This window comes from Musca domestica, unplaced genomic scaffold (genome assembly GCF_030504385.1).
Source record: "Musca domestica strain aabys unplaced genomic scaffold, Musca_domestica.polishedcontigs.V.1.1 22, whole genome shotgun sequence".
NCBI lineage: Eukaryota > Metazoa > Arthropoda > Insecta > Diptera > Muscidae > Musca > Musca domestica.
In genome coordinates this window covers 4762870-4778361 of record NW_026712262.1, presented here as the reverse complement: position 1 = coordinate 4778361, position 15492 = coordinate 4762870, and the positions used below count along the sequence as shown (strand labels likewise).

Genomic DNA, 15492 nt, shown 5'->3' with positions numbered 1-15492 from the left:
TCCAATGTGTTGTAAGGTTTTTATTTAGAAAATAAACCCACATGATTTAAGCATGTTAACTACAATTTATTGATCAAATTTGTGGTAAATTTTCAAGTGTGACACAACTCAGAGGGATGCCAGTGTCTCCTATGACACACAGTCGAAATACATATGGATGGATGTACGTAGGTAAGAATGTAGGAACCAATGGAAGTGTTGTTGGCAAATAAGGAAATAAAATTGTCGATGGTTTTTAGTACATATGTGTACACACATAGTAAGAATACAGATGTATTTATAATATTCACATAGGTTGTGCTTTAAAACAAAACATTTAAAAACCATTAAGTTCAGCCGCGTCGCACTTTTAATAACCTCCACCATTTGGGTAAAGAGAAATATAAATGTTCCGTTTTGATAATGCAGTCAAAGTTTTCAAAAAAAAAAAAAAAAAAAAAAAAAAAACAAAAAAAAAAAACATATATTGTGTGAGGCCGTTATTGGGGACCATACCAAAATGGGAGTCTATATAGACAATTTTATACTTCAAGGATTTTCACCTACCATATCCTCTTAAATGCCAAATTTGAAACCATTTCGTGTGTAAATGTGACTAGGATTATCAAAATACAGAATATCCAGGGGTACCGTTATATGTGCACTATAGGAAAACGTGAAACTAATTATTCAATATTCTGACACCGGAGATAGAACATATTATGGTACCATTATATGGGGCCTATACGAAAATGTGGACGGATATATCTCAATTTCAATAGCAACCATCCTAGACATAAAACTAATTTTTGTGCAAACAGGCAGACAGATGGACATCGTTAAATCCATAGCTCTAAGAAAGGTTGCTCAACTTCAAAGAAAATAGAAAAATGCAACTCTGTCCTGGAGTCTTATATTGTCAAGTAGACCTTTAAATATGCAATCGTTGGTTTTGTTTATTTTTCATTTTTTAACAAAATTCTCTTTTTTTGAGAAAATCTGCGAAACAAAAATGGAATTTCGGGGTTATTCCACAAAATTATTCAAAACAATACACACACATACACAAAATGTGTACATGTTTTGACAGAATAAAGACAGCAAAAGAAAAAAAATTTTATGTAATTTTGCCATGATTAAATCGATTTAGAATTTTATGCTGATCATGAATATTTAGGGATATTACAAACCGTATCACAAAGTTTATATACCCTGCATTTTGTTGCGTGCGTACCGCGATTGCGAAAGATTAATTTTCTGTATTATCGGCTGAGCGAGAATTTACATTTGTAATTACCGCTCCAGCCGATCTTGAAAAAATGAATGAACCGGATACGGTTGGGTGTCAAGGTGCTGCCAATGTTCCTCTTAGTACATGGTACTAAGATCATATGCAACCATGGGTAACGATAGGGCTCGCTAAGTGCGATCAAAGAGGAAGAGAATAAACAAGGGAGAACAAAAAAAAGGAAAAGTGGGAAGATTGCGTCCAATGGCTGCCGTATAAAAGGGGTAACGGACAGAAAAATTCGCCATTAAAGTTTTGGTAAACGGGCAAGGAAAAATTTTTCTAAGCTAAAATTTAAAAAAGTGATCCCATAAAAACACCAAGATAGTGGAATTAAAGTTTTCGTAATTTTTTTATTTTTATTTGCCGATTGTTGTGTATGTGTGGGTGTGACCAAAATTTCGTAAGTTTCTGTTGTTCTAATAGTGTATGTCTTTTTGGTGTTTCGATGTTGTGTTTTTTTCTTTTAAGATAACACCCCCAACAAAAGACGGCTAGATATCTGACCCCTCCAAGTTTTCGGTGGAGGAGGTCAGCAAATTTTTTATATAAAAAGCGCTGCTGCCCAGAAAGTCCATGAGTGAGGCCAAGCCCCGGTCCGCCAAAGCACCGGTATTCAAACAGTGGTCGGCTCGGTAGGTCTGATGCCGAAAAGGTCAAAAAGATCATCAATATCTGGAAAGAAAAGAAAATATATAAGTACAGAATCTCCAGGTAATAATTTGTATTATTAAAACTTACCGAGTCCTGAACGGTTGGTGCGGCCAAGCGGCATATATATATCTTCCTCCTGCGGCCTGGAAAAAAAGAAGAGAATTTTGATTAATAATTAATTTGAATGAAAAATGGAATCACACCAAAATTTTATACTGACTAGTTTAATTTGATGTAATTGTCTGTAGTTTAAGTGTGATTGTCCTTAGTGTATAGAATTTAGGTTAAGATTTTTATATTGTGAAAATTTCTAACGCCCGGTTATATACCTGAGCGTAGGGTTAGACCGTCATACGAAGGGAGAGTTCCAGTTTATTGGTAATTTTGGACATAAGGTAACGTCCATAATACCCCCTTAACAGAGCTCTATTAGGGAGGGAGTAGATGCTTAAAGTGGCCAGTTTGGCAAAAATTTTTATGTACTCTTCGTAGACTGTAGTAGCCCGAGCGATTGGCTCACATAAAGACAGATTCAGGTGTTAGGAATTTTAAAGTCAACATTGTTCAAATATTTATTTGTTAGGATTAAGTCAACTCTCGATATGTCAATAAATTATTTATATGTGTAAGTGTTAATAGTCGATATGATGTGCTAATTTGTAAACTCTTGGGGGAATATAGGGTGTAAATTGCGTGGTAAGTGTTAGTGGAATGCGGGGCCCTTAAGATATTTAACGATTATTGGACATAAGGGTCAAGGTCGGGTGGGCTAAGTGTGGGTGCAACTTCCAACAAGCACCCTTGTCACCGGTGTATGTAGTGTTTGTATTTTTGTTTGTTTTGATGTTATAATATGTCCCCTTTTTTTTAATTGTTAGGTCCCTTGGACTGTTGGTGTCAGGGTTGGAACCGACCCTGAGCAAAAAGCTCCCCTGAGCAGCTGGATACACACCACAGTACCGCATAAGGTGGTAACCATAACAATATGGCGCCCAAACTGAAACGATAATAATCGAAATATCCAGTGCAATAACACCGAGGCACTGTTCAATAGACCATTTAAGAAAATAGATTAAAAAACGAATATCGCATTTTTCTTGCATAGCGAATATCGCAACCACAACTTCGTGATCGAAGTCGTGTTAAATGTGCAATATTAGCTGTAAGTCTGAGAAAAATTAGGATATTCGTTTCCAAATCGAATGGGTCAAGTGCAATAGCTCTTGTTCGTCTACTGTAACAAATGATGTATTGTGTGATGACCTGTACTGTTTACGTTTTTGTTTGTATTTAGAGTAGATTAAATAGTCTGTAGTAGACATAAGGGAATAAGTGCAATAGCCTCTGGGACGAAGTGAGTCGCAAGAGCATTGTATTTTATTACTCTAAATACGAGATCTTTTTCCTTCGCAAGAATTAGGAAATTGCCGTAATGTCTATTTACATGTAATATGTTTTGTCCACTTGTTTAAATCCACGTCTTACAATACACCGTGACAACCTAAAAGGACACTTTTCGTAAAAAAGCTTAAAATTATATAAATCAAAACCACACACTTGCCAGACAATTGAAAACACATCCTATTACCTCATATTTTGAAGAAAGTAATATTGTTGTAATATCTGTCTAGTTCGGTTCAGTTTAAAATATATACATATACATATTTTTTATTTTTAGTTGATATTTTTTTTGTTCATTCGTATTTATGTTATTTATGTTTGTGTTATCATAAGTTCTTATTGTGTTGTGTTTGAATTGATTTTTATGTTATAATTATTTTTACTTATTGATAGATTTCTATATTTATTTTTAAATTTTGTGTTTTTTTTTTTGATAAATAGATACTAGTTAAATTTCCGTTTTCTGTTTTAAATTTACTGATATTGTCCTTCCATTTACGGTTCGCATTTAAATAGATATTTAATTTTTGATATTGTGTTTTCTGAATTTTATGCATTTTTGATCATTCTAATGAGTGAATATACATCAGGGAAAAGACAAAGTAAAAGAAATAGAGTTTTAGCGTTTGATAGTAGCAGGTTTTTGACTCAAACACCAAAGCCGAAGAATAAAAAGAAAAGAGGTGAAGAAACAATGGAAAATAGAGATAATACTGTTCGAGATCTGTCCGGGACTATTAATAACCCCAATAATTTGCCTAACTCTGGTATCCAAAGGCCATTGAGCATGCAACCTGATCAAGTAAATCCGCCTAACGAGCTGTATCAGCTCATAAGGGGGATGGTCCAAGAAAGTGTAAGTGACGCTCGCAATAGTATAAGGTCATTAGTTCAGGAGAGCGTAAGTCAGGAAATGGGGAAAGTACATGCTGCGATACAACATTTGAATGAAGTAATCGCCAGGCTATCTATAGATAGATCCTCAACGGATCAAACCCAGGTACCCCACGTTCCTCCACCCACTACTCAGCCACCACCTATCAACACCGAATACCAGACACACTCAAATCGTCATGCCACTGTAACACCGTCAATTTATAGACTGGGGCCCAATATGGGAATAAGAATTGAAAGATTCGGATTGAATTTTTCGGGAAGGCCGAATAGTTTGTCGGTCGAAGATTTCATATATAGGTTGGAATATTTCCAGAGACACTACCGTTTAGCCTGGGAGGAGATTTTAAATGAATTTCATATTCTTTTGTCAGGACCAGCCTATGAATGGTTTTGGCTCCAACAAAGAAATTCAAACATAGCTGATTGGGAATCACTCAAATACGGGTTAACGGAAAGATTTAAGACTAGGCGGACATGTTTCGAGGCTATGAGGGATTTATTGGAGAGGAAACAAATGCCGGGAGAATCAATCGATTCATTCTTCCATGATGTGAATTTGATGCGTTCTAAACTAGAGAAGCCTGTATCAGAATACGAAATGATTTCTCTAGTAAAGAAAAATTTACGGAAAAATCTTTCTAGCATAGTTTATGCGTTGCCAGTGAATTCTGTGGAACAGTTGAGGATTGAATGTTTAGAAATAGAACGTACATTCTTCAAAAAAGATAGCGTAGCACCACCACCAATACAATTTCCGCCCGTAAATAGACCTATTCGGGTTAGTGCTTTGCAGGAAGAGGAGTTAGAATTGAATAGGGTTGAAGAAATAGATGAAGTGGTAGAAGTTGCAGCTTTTACGAGCAACCCAATTCTCTGTTGGAACTGCCAAAAACCAGGCCACGGTTTTAGAGACTGTCCTGCAACACAAAGGGGTTTGTTTTGCTTTAAATGTGGCAGACCAAACACAATAACCCCTAAATGCTCGAACTGCGCTTCGGAAAACTCCCGAAAGAACATGGTTGCGACGGGAAACCATCGTTCCACCGAGCCCTCCAAGATAGTAAACCCGCCAATAAATTAGATTCAGATTCGGGAAATACTCAGGATTATGCCTCACGAAGACATTATTTACCCTTAGAATCTAGGCAACAAAACTACGAAAATGTTAAAGCAAGAATTTTCGGTGAAAGCAATAACGAGAACCCGAATCCGACTAAAAATACTAGTAAGAAAGAAAAAAGTAAAATAAGAATTATGAAATTAAGAAAATATCAAAAGGAAAACCGAATGAGGAAAAGGATTATATGCGATGCAATTGAGCGTTTTCAAGAGACTAAAGATCCTAGACCTTACGTTAGCGTTAAAATCGAAGGAAAAGAGGTTAAAGGGCTTTTAGATTCAGGTGCAACTGTTAGCCTATTAGGAAAACAGTGCCGTGAAATCGCCGAAGAATTAAACCTGCAAATTTTTCCATATGTTTCAGCGATAAGTACAGCTTCAGGGCAAAGACATAGAATTTTAGGCAAGATTGTAGTGAACATAGAGTACAAGGATAAAACAAGAGAAATTATTTTGTATTTGTGTCCCGACCTACAGCAGGATTTATATTTAGGGACTGATTTCTGGAGATTATTTGAGATAGCCCCAGAAATCTTTTCATTGGAAGAAGTCAATTTAGACCTCCAAATGAAAATTCATGGGGAATCCAAAAACGCAAATACCAACATGCATGACCTAACTGAAGACCAAAAAATCAGGTTGTCGGAAGTTGTAAGCAAATTTTACACATTCGAGGAGAAAGGATTAGGATGCACAAGTCTAGAGAAACATGCCATAAAGTTAATTGAAGGCGCAAATCCTGTAAAGGATAAGCATTATCCATTATCGCCGGCCGTGCAGGATATTGTGTATAAGGAGATAGACAACATGCTCGCTCTAAAGGTGATTGAGGAGAGTGACTCCCCATGGAGTAATAGAACAACGGTGGTTCGAAAACCCGGGAAAAACAGATTTTGTCTAGACGCTCGAAAATTAAATGCGCTTACTATAAAGGATGCGTATCCTTTGCAGAATATTGATGGGATATTGAGCAGAATCGACCAAACGCACTATATTAGCAGCGTCGACCTGAAATATGCGTTCTGGCAAATTGAGCTCGAAGAAGAAGCCAGACCATATACAGCTTTTACAGTACCAGGTCGCCCTCTATATCAGTTTAGAGTAATGCCGTTTGGACTTTGTAATGCGGCGCAACGTCTTTGCCGTCTAATGGATAAGGTTATTCCTGGCAGATTAAAGTCCAACGTATTCATTTACTTGGATGATCTTCTAATTATTGCGGATGACTTCGACAATCATTTAAGACTGTTGAGCGAAGTGGCCGATTGTCTGAGAAAAGCTAATCTTACGATCGGGATGAAAAAATCATTATTTTGTTTTCGCGAACTGAAATATCTCGGCTTTATCATTGGAAATGGATGTTTGAAAACTGATCCGGATAAAATCAGTGCGATCCTGAATATACCTGTACCCAGAAGTCCACGAGAAGTAAGAAGCTTCTTAGGAACCGCCGGATGGTATCGCAGGTTCATTAAGAACTTCGCGTCAATATCTGCACCTCTAACCGATACCCTCAAAAAAGGACAAAAGTTCAATATAAATTCCGAGGCTATGGAATCTTTCAAAACTTTAAAGAAAGCCCTTACATCAGCACCAGTGCTCCGCCACCCAGATTTCCGACGGGAGTTTTTTATCCAATGTGACGCATCGGAATACGGAATCGGTGCGGTATTATTCCAGAAGGATGACGACGGCGGAGAAAATCCCATTGCTTTCTATTCACAGAAATTAAATTCTACCCAGAGAAATTATTCTGTGACGGAAAAAGAATGCTTGGCAGCGGTATTGGCGGTGAAGAGATTTCGACCATATGTCGAACTTATGAAATTTACGATCATTACGGATCACGCCAGTCTTAAATGGCTTATGTCATTAAAGGACTTGAGCGGACGACTAGCTCGTTGGTCCTTACAGCTCCAAGCGTATGACTTCACCATTGAACACCGTAAAGGTTCGGAAAATGTAGTGGCGGATACTTTATCAAGGATGCCGGTTGACTCTGATGTCGTAATTGAAGAGATTAGTGAGGAAGAACTCTTAGATTTCGAGACCACAGCATTTGAAAGTGAGGAATATGTCGAGTTGTTAAACACCATAAAGCAAAATAAAGAAAAGTTACCAGATCTCCGCATAGAAAATAAAAAAGTCTATAAAAGAACTAAGAATTGCGATCCAGACATTACGGAATTTGAGTGGAAGCTTTGGATACCGCAGGAAATAACATACGCACTAATCGAAAAATCGCATAACTTTACGGAAGCTGTCCACGATGGCATATACAAAACCCTAAACCGCTTAAAAACATTTTATTATTGGCCAAAAATGACATCCCAAGTCAAGCAATATGTAAATAACTGCCAGATTTGCAAGGAAACAAAACCATCCAATCAAAATATGCGCCCTACAATTGGAAATGAAGTAGTGACCGACAGACCATTTCAGAAGCTGTATATTGATTTCCTAGGCAAATACCCTAGATCAAAGAAAGGAAACTCCTACATATTTATAGTAATGGACCATTTTACAAAATTTATTTTCCTGCATGCAATGAAGGAAGCAACGGCCGAAAACGTCATAAAATTTCTGGAAGATCAAGTATTTCATACATTCGGAGTGCCAGAAATAATACATAGTGATAATGGGAAGCAGTTTGTGTCGAAAATGTTCGAAGAAATGATCAAAAGATACAAAATCAATCACATAACAACGGCTTACTATTCTCCCCAATCAAACGCGTCAGAGCGAGTAAATCAGTCTGTACTGGCGGCGATAAGAACCTATGTTCAATCGGATCACCGTGATTGGGATCTGTATCTTTCTGAAATTGAACAGGCTTTGCGTACTTCAGTTCACTCAGCAACCGGTGTGAATCCTTTCTTTGCGTTGTTTGGATATAATATGTTTACGAGCGGAACAGATTACAAATTAGCTAGGCGGCTCCAATCATTAACTGACCATCAAATTTTGCAAATGAACAAAACCGACAAATTGAAGCTGATGAGAGAAAAGGTCCAAAAGAATCTACATAACGCGTACGAAAATAGTGCAAAACGGTACGATCAAAGAGCCAGACTTGTCAAGTTCCTACCTGGACAAGAGGTTTATAGACGGAATCATATGCTCTCTGATTTCAAAAATAACGTAAATGCCAAATTTTGTAAGAAATTCCTAAAATGCAGAATTGTTAAACCCATAGGTAATAACATGTATGAGTTGGAGACTCTGCAGGGAAAACCCCTTGGTAATTATCATGCCAAAGATATTAAGGTGTAGGAAGTGTGCAATAAATCTGTGATATAATAATAGTGCAATATAGATTTATAATTTTGTGTCGTAAACGTCCAATTTTATCAAACTATATGACTATTTGTAATTATATCTGGAGTTTATTGACTCATTTCATTTATACCATAAATTTTTTTTGTGCTGTGAACAGTCCCCTTTTTATATAGGTATTATTCTGACTATGATTATTTATGCTTAGAGATTATTATCTTGCTTACAATTATGCAAAAGAAAGTAAATGCTTTATCTAGCGACCAATGTCTTATATTCTAATTTAGCACAGAATTGAATGCCCGGCTTATGAGACTTCAGGGTGTGGGAGTTCCCCACGTTGAGCTACTGAAAGATATCTCCAACTCCAGCAAACCCTTATTTTTATGATCAACAACTCAAATAATTCTTAAATGAGATTATTTTTTTTATATTTCTTCTATTACCCGAGAGCCCATGAATGATTCTGAATGCCAATTGTACAATCTAGTTAAAAAAATAGAATAATTTACAAATTATTCCTTTCGGTGAACGTTAGCAAAATATTATAAATCAATTATAGAGATGGAATACCTGAATTCCAAAACACCTTTAAATCAACCTCATTCCACAACAAGCAACTACTTCGCGTATTTTTTTGAACATAATTGCTTCTTTTATTTTTTTAACATTCGGCTACTCTATGTAATTTTTTTTTAAACAATTACGCCACGTAATTGTTTCCAAAAACTAAATGCTCCACGCATCCTTTTTATTGGCAAAATGTTTTTAATAGTATTTTTTATTTCTCCTTGCATTTCCCGCAATATTTCTAACTCACAAAAATAAAAAGTAAACAAGACTTACCTGAAGGTTTATGATCCACAGGGGAACGTTGTTGTGTGGTGATGTAAAAAAGTCGATGAGGTCACGAAAAACTGTTCCTTCATGCTGGCAGATTCATTGTAGCACTTTCATAGCATTCAATTGGGAAAAAAAAATACTGAAATAAAAACACAAAAACATAAATTAGTTTGGCACAGAAAATACAAATGTTTTGTTTTGACGCAAAATAAATTTGTAAAATTGTATGAACTGGCGATAAATTATCTTTCTGTAAAAATTAAAATATTCATAAAGGAACATTTCACCAAGAAATTGTTTTTCATTTTCCTATTTTCGTAAAAGAGTCGTCTCTAGAATACAACAACACAATCGTAAACAAAAATTCCAGTCATAGACAAAACAAATAAACATAAACAACACATAAACAAAAAAAAAAACGCATACTCACTCCAAACTACCACCATTTGGACAGAGCCACACGATTGTTGTTGGATTATCTACAACGCAAAGATTTCCACTATTACCTGAGCCACAATGCACAAATTTTAACAACGATAACAAGTTTTTCTTTTGTGCACAATTAAGTGTATTTAGTGGCCACCGCAAATCTTTGCTCACAAGAATCATTGTTTCTTATTTGTATATTTTTCACGTTCAAGTTTTTCACACACAAAACTTACCTGGGGAACACAACACCGAAGAGCATTCCTCTATTAACGCCGCCACAGGCAAAGACAGATTGTCCATTGTGAATTGAATGGCGATCATTTCTTGTTGTCGTCGCACGTCAATTGCGCAATAAATAAGAAAAAAACAGATATTTCCCAAATGGTACTTCACGAACGCGAATCTTGAATTTACCTGAAAGGAAAAGAAAATTAAATAAACATTTGCCCTAATAGTAAGAATATAAAGAATATAATTACCTGTTTCTCAATCTTCATACAAATGGTATGAAGATGACGTTCACACATTTATTGTTGCTGTGTATGTGTTTTTTTTTTTTTTTCAAACCAGCTGCGACGGCGACGTTCTGCTCGTTGGAGCGGCACCAAACCGTTGTAGTTGTTGCCGGCACACGTATGTGTGACCGGCATTGTTGTCAATGGTGATAAGCGGTGGTATGATGCGTAAATACACACACACTCACACTAACCCTGTAGGCTGAGCCACCCCACATGGCCATTCATTGTGGAAATACGTACCCATTTTTTCTGAAAAGAAAATTTTATTAATTAAAATATGTTATTTTATTCTATGTCTATAAAATTATTATAAATGAAATTTTCAATATACTTACCCATATATCCAAGTCAATGTGGGAGCACAGCAGCGTGTTTTTTTTTTGTGTGGATCAAAATCCATTCTTCTTTTGTAATTGATTATTTTATCCTGATGCTTTGCAGGAAAATGTTACAATCCAGTAACGCACATCACCATTTTCTCACTTTTTGTGTGAAAATGGCGAAGTTTTGTTGCGTGCGTACCGCGATTGCGAAAGATTAATTTTCTGTATTATCGGCTGAGCGAGAATTTACATTTGTAATTACCGCTCCAGCCGATCTTGAAAAAATGAATGAACCGGATACGGTTGGGTGTCAAGGTGCTGCCAATGTTCCTCTTAGTACATGGTACTAAGATCATATGCAACCATGGGTAACGATAGGGCTCGCTAAGTGCGATCAAAGAGGAAGAGAATAAACAAGGGAGAACAAAAAAAAGGAAAAGTGGGAAGATTGCGTCCAATGGCTGCCGTATAAAAGGGGTAACGGACAGAAAAATTCGCCATTAAAGTTTTGGTAAACGGGCAAGGAAAAATTTTTCTAAGCTAAAATTTAAAAAAGTGATCCCATAAAAACACCAAGATAGTGGAATTAAAGTTTTCGTAATTTTTTTATTTTTATTTGCCGATTGTTGTGTATGTGTGGGTGTGACCAAAATTTCGTAAGTTTCTGTTGTTCTAATAGTGTATGTCTTTTTGGTGTTTCGATGTTGTGTTTTTTCTTTTAAGATAACACCCCCAACAAAAGACGGCTAGATATCTGACCCCTCCAAGTTTTCGGTGGAGGAGGTCAGCAAATTTTTTATATAAAAAGCGCTGCTGCCCAGAAAGTCCATGAGTGAGGCCAAGCCCCGGTCCGCCAAAGCACCGGTATTCAAACAGTGGTCGGCTCGGTAGGTCTGATGCCGAAAAGGTCAAAAAGATCATCAATATCTGGAAAGAAAAGAAAATATATAAGTACAGAATCTCCAGGTAATAATTTGTATTATTAAAACTTACCGAGTCCTGAACGGTTGGTGCGGCCAAGCGGCATATATATATATCTTCCTCCTGCGGCCTGGAAAAAAAGAAGAGAATTTTGATTAATAATTAATTTGAATGAAAAATGGAATCACACCAAAATTTTATACTGACTAGTTTAATTTGATGTAATTGTCTGTAGTTTAAGTGTGATTGTCCTTAGTGTATAGAATTTAGGTTAAGATTTTTATATTGTGAAAATTTCTAACGCCCGGTTATATACCTGAGCGTAGGGTTAGACCGTCATACGAAGGGAGAGTTCCAGTTTATTGGTAATTTTGGACATAAGGTAACGTCCATAATACCCCCTTAACAGAGCTCTATTAGGGAGGGAGTAGATGCTTAAAGTGGCCAGTTTGGCAAAAATTTTTATGTACTCTTCGTAGACTGTAGTAGCCCGAGCGATTGGCTCACATAAAGACAGATTCAGGTGTTAGGAATTTTAAAGTCAACATTGTTCAAATATTTATTTGTTAGGATTAAGTCAACTCTCGATATGTCAATAAATTATTTATATGTGTAAGTGTTAATAGTCGATATGATGTGCTAATTTGTAAACTCTTGGGGGAATATAGGGTGTAAATTGCGTGGTAAGTGTTAGTGGAATGCGGGGCCCTTAAGATATTTAACGATTATTGGACATAAGGGTCAAGGTCGGGTGGGCTAAGTGTGGGTGCAACTTCCAACAAGCACCCTTGTCACCGGTGTATGTAGTGTTTGTATTTTTGTTTGTTTTGATGTTATAATATGTCCCCTTTTTTTTAATTGTTAGGTCCCTTGGACTGTTGGTGTCAGGGTTGGAACCGACCCTGAGCAAAAAGCTCCCCTGAGCAGCTGGATACACACCACAGTACCGCATAAGGTGGTAACCATAACAATTTCCAAGGTTGAGGGTATAAAAAATTGTCCTTAATAGCCCTTCCAATACGTTAGAAATTGGTTGATAATACTTTTTTGTTTGTGCGTAGACATGTGACAAGGCTGCCTTTTGGAAATTCGTACAAAAGGGGTACGAAATGTAATAAAATTTACTAAAAATTGAATACTTTCTATTTGATAAAACGAAATGATCTAGAATGACATTTGAAATTTGGAATGAGAGCAATTGATGGAGTGCAGAAAAGATGTACCAAAGGGCTTTTGTTAAAATCGAACTTTAAAGTTCTAAAATGGTATTAAACTTCTAAAATGTTACTATTTGGAATTATATGAACAGATAGAGCTAAGAACTTGGTATGAGAGTCTAGGTTGGAAAGTAAGTTTGACATAGAAAGATAGTTTTGGAAATGTGCACTAAAGATGAATGTACATAAAAGGCATTTCTGACTGGCTGAAGTCATCAACTTCTTTGTAGGGGAACAAAGAAGTTTTAGGTTGACTTAGTTCGATTTCGGTCCTAGATTCATTTGTTCTTATCCGAAGAAGCCAGCCGATGACTTAAGCCAGTCGGAAAAGCGTTTTATGTATTCTCACCTTAAGTGTGTGAACTAAGTGTAGTACCAAATTAGAAACAGTTTGGTTTATGGTGAACGGATGAAGCTGAAATTTTGTATTGGGGTTTCTGTTGGTAGTTGATTTTGTGATAAAGATGTGGTTTTGAAAATGTGTACAACAATTGCACGAAAAGTACTAAATATCACTATATTTGATAATATTTGATACGAAATGCAAATTCGAAATTTGAAACAATTCCGATGAATAATATATTAAAACTTATCAAAATAACGAACCGATATCGTTATATGGGGGCTACACAAAGACGTGGGCCCATATAGTCAATTTTCTGTCGCAGACTGTAGTACCCACAACGAACTACAAATACGAAATGTGAAACAATTTCGGTGTCTTCGTGTGTCTAATGAAATAACAAACTGTAGAAATAGTAAAGATGTTGTTTGTATATCTAGTCATGAACAGTACTTGTTTTATAAAAATTTAAAATGAAAAATATTGTCTTTCTTAAATGTTTCAATTTTCGTAACTCTCCTTTGTAAAGGTTTTTATAGAACTGGAATCCAGTCCCTGGTGCCATAATTTGCGTTTATATTTATTGCTATGATTATAATTTCGTATTCATTTAAAATAATGGAAGCAATAGTGTGCGCGAACAAATAAAAACAAAAATCCGCTGATTGTCGCTTAAAATTACTTATAAGATTTCACGAAACAAAACGATTTAAAATTTTTGGTGTAAAACTGCTAAATGACTTTAAAGTCATGCAGTTAAAACGACCTTGGTGCAACTCTGTTCAATGTTGCCACTCATTCACACGAAATCGATGTAGTTGGCACCACTGCTACCATAACATTCCCATCTGGCATCGCAGCGTTTCTCACTCGTTGTTGTGAATTTTTTCTTATTGGCAAAATAAATGGATTTTTCTCTTCATTCGTTATAATTTGCTCGACTATGCAATCGGGAGTCGCGATTCACAAATCGATCGCGTAGAAATTTATTATTTTTTTTGTGTTTAAAAGGTAATTATTCAATAAAACCATGGACAAACTAACGTATAGAAATGGACAAACTTGAATTTCATGAAATTGTTAAAGGTTAAATGTGCAAAAATAGATGGTGAAAAATTTCCCAAACTTGGTGTCGTTCTGCTTGTTTAGCGTTGTACAGTGTGTGTGCGTGTGTCATTGTACGAGATATACAAGAATTGTGGAGGAACATTTTCACCTGATACAAGTGAATCGCGTCGTTCCAACTGGGAAAAGGGAAGAAAAAATGTTTATTGATGATGATGGTGAAGGTGGTTTTGTGTTGAATAAAATGATGCAATCTTCAGAGAACATGAATTGGATAAGAAAGATCATTTTTGAACCCTACGATGAACGCCAAGAATTAAGTTTGCGGAATTGGGTGTTTTGTGCATTTTTGGTGTTTTTCCTATTTTTTGAGTGTTTGCTATTTTGTGTGTTATAGGTACAAGGTTATTGTACGTGGTGCTGCAGCAGCTACTGTTTCTCTCTTTCCATTCGTTGTGCTTTATACTTGTTTTCCTATTCACACTCCATTCTCATACACAAACTATGTTTTTTTCTCTCCATTGGTTGGCTGGTAGGCGCGCTTTTATTGGAAATTGCCAAAGTAACAAGAAAAACACACTAGCGAGTAGCCAACCAAATAGCAACGAGTAGCGTTTGCATACGAAAGTCAATGTAAAGTGAGAATGTGAGGAAAAAACAGTACAGCGAAAACGTTTGTTTTTAGTTTTGAAAGGGAACAATGACGAATAAAAAGAAGACGAAAATGATGAAAAGAAGAAGAATTGGGAGAAAACGGTGGCAATATTTTTTTGGGTGGATGGATAAATGTGTTGGCGATGGTGGTGGTGCGTTTTGCTCATTGAAAGTGACAAAATTTTTGCATCCAAAAATTCTGGAACTTTACAAGGGTTGTTGTGTCAAGTACGGTGACCTGGCGGTCTTTGTTTACTTCAGCCCAAATTTTTGGCAAAAACAAAATGAAGAAGTATAGCAATTTTATTTGAATTTGAATCATTTATTGTTTGATGCTATTTAAATATTTGTAGATTCGAGTGGAGAAGTATTAAGACGCCGACCGAGATTCATTGTATATGTATATGTGTATTTAAGCTAGGCATGTTTGGAATTTAATAAAATTCCATCCGAAAGTCGTCAGCTGAGCTAAATTCATTGGCCGTCTGCATGAGGGACCAAAAAAGTAGCAGTCCCCAATTGCATCAGATATGGAAATGTAATTGAGGAAAATTTACTGAGAAGG

The 15492-nt window shown here is 36.2% G+C and overlaps 1 protein-coding gene and 1 long non-coding RNA gene across 4 annotated transcripts in view; one reads left to right on the top strand and one right to left on the bottom strand.

The window, feature by feature from the left end:
• Positions 1-1600: 1600 nt before the first annotated feature.
• Positions 1601-12381, bottom strand: LOC105262450 (uncharacterized). 3 transcript variants are annotated; one of them, XR_009342289.1, is made up of 8 exons: positions 11721-12381; positions 10740-11654; positions 10366-10653; positions 10120-10300; positions 9888-10047; positions 9461-9596; positions 2009-2064; positions 1601-1942 (listed from the first exon to the last, which is right to left on the bottom strand). It is a non-coding gene; the product is annotated as an uncharacterized LOC105262450 (long non-coding RNA). The 3 variants fall into 3 exon arrangements; XR_009342290.1 differs by having other exon boundaries at positions 9888-9936; positions 11721-12376; XR_009342288.1 differs by lacking the exon at positions 9888-10047 and having other exon boundaries at positions 11721-12370.
• Positions 12382-14203: 1822 nt separating this feature from the next.
• Positions 14204-15492, top strand: part of LOC131802590 (uncharacterized) — a 79527-nt gene continuing 78238 nt past the window's right edge. Inside the window, exon 1 of the mRNA XM_059122928.1 lies at positions 14204-14219. The gene's annotated coding sequence lies outside the window, so the exon portion shown is untranslated. The remainder of the gene's footprint in view (positions 14220-15492) is intronic.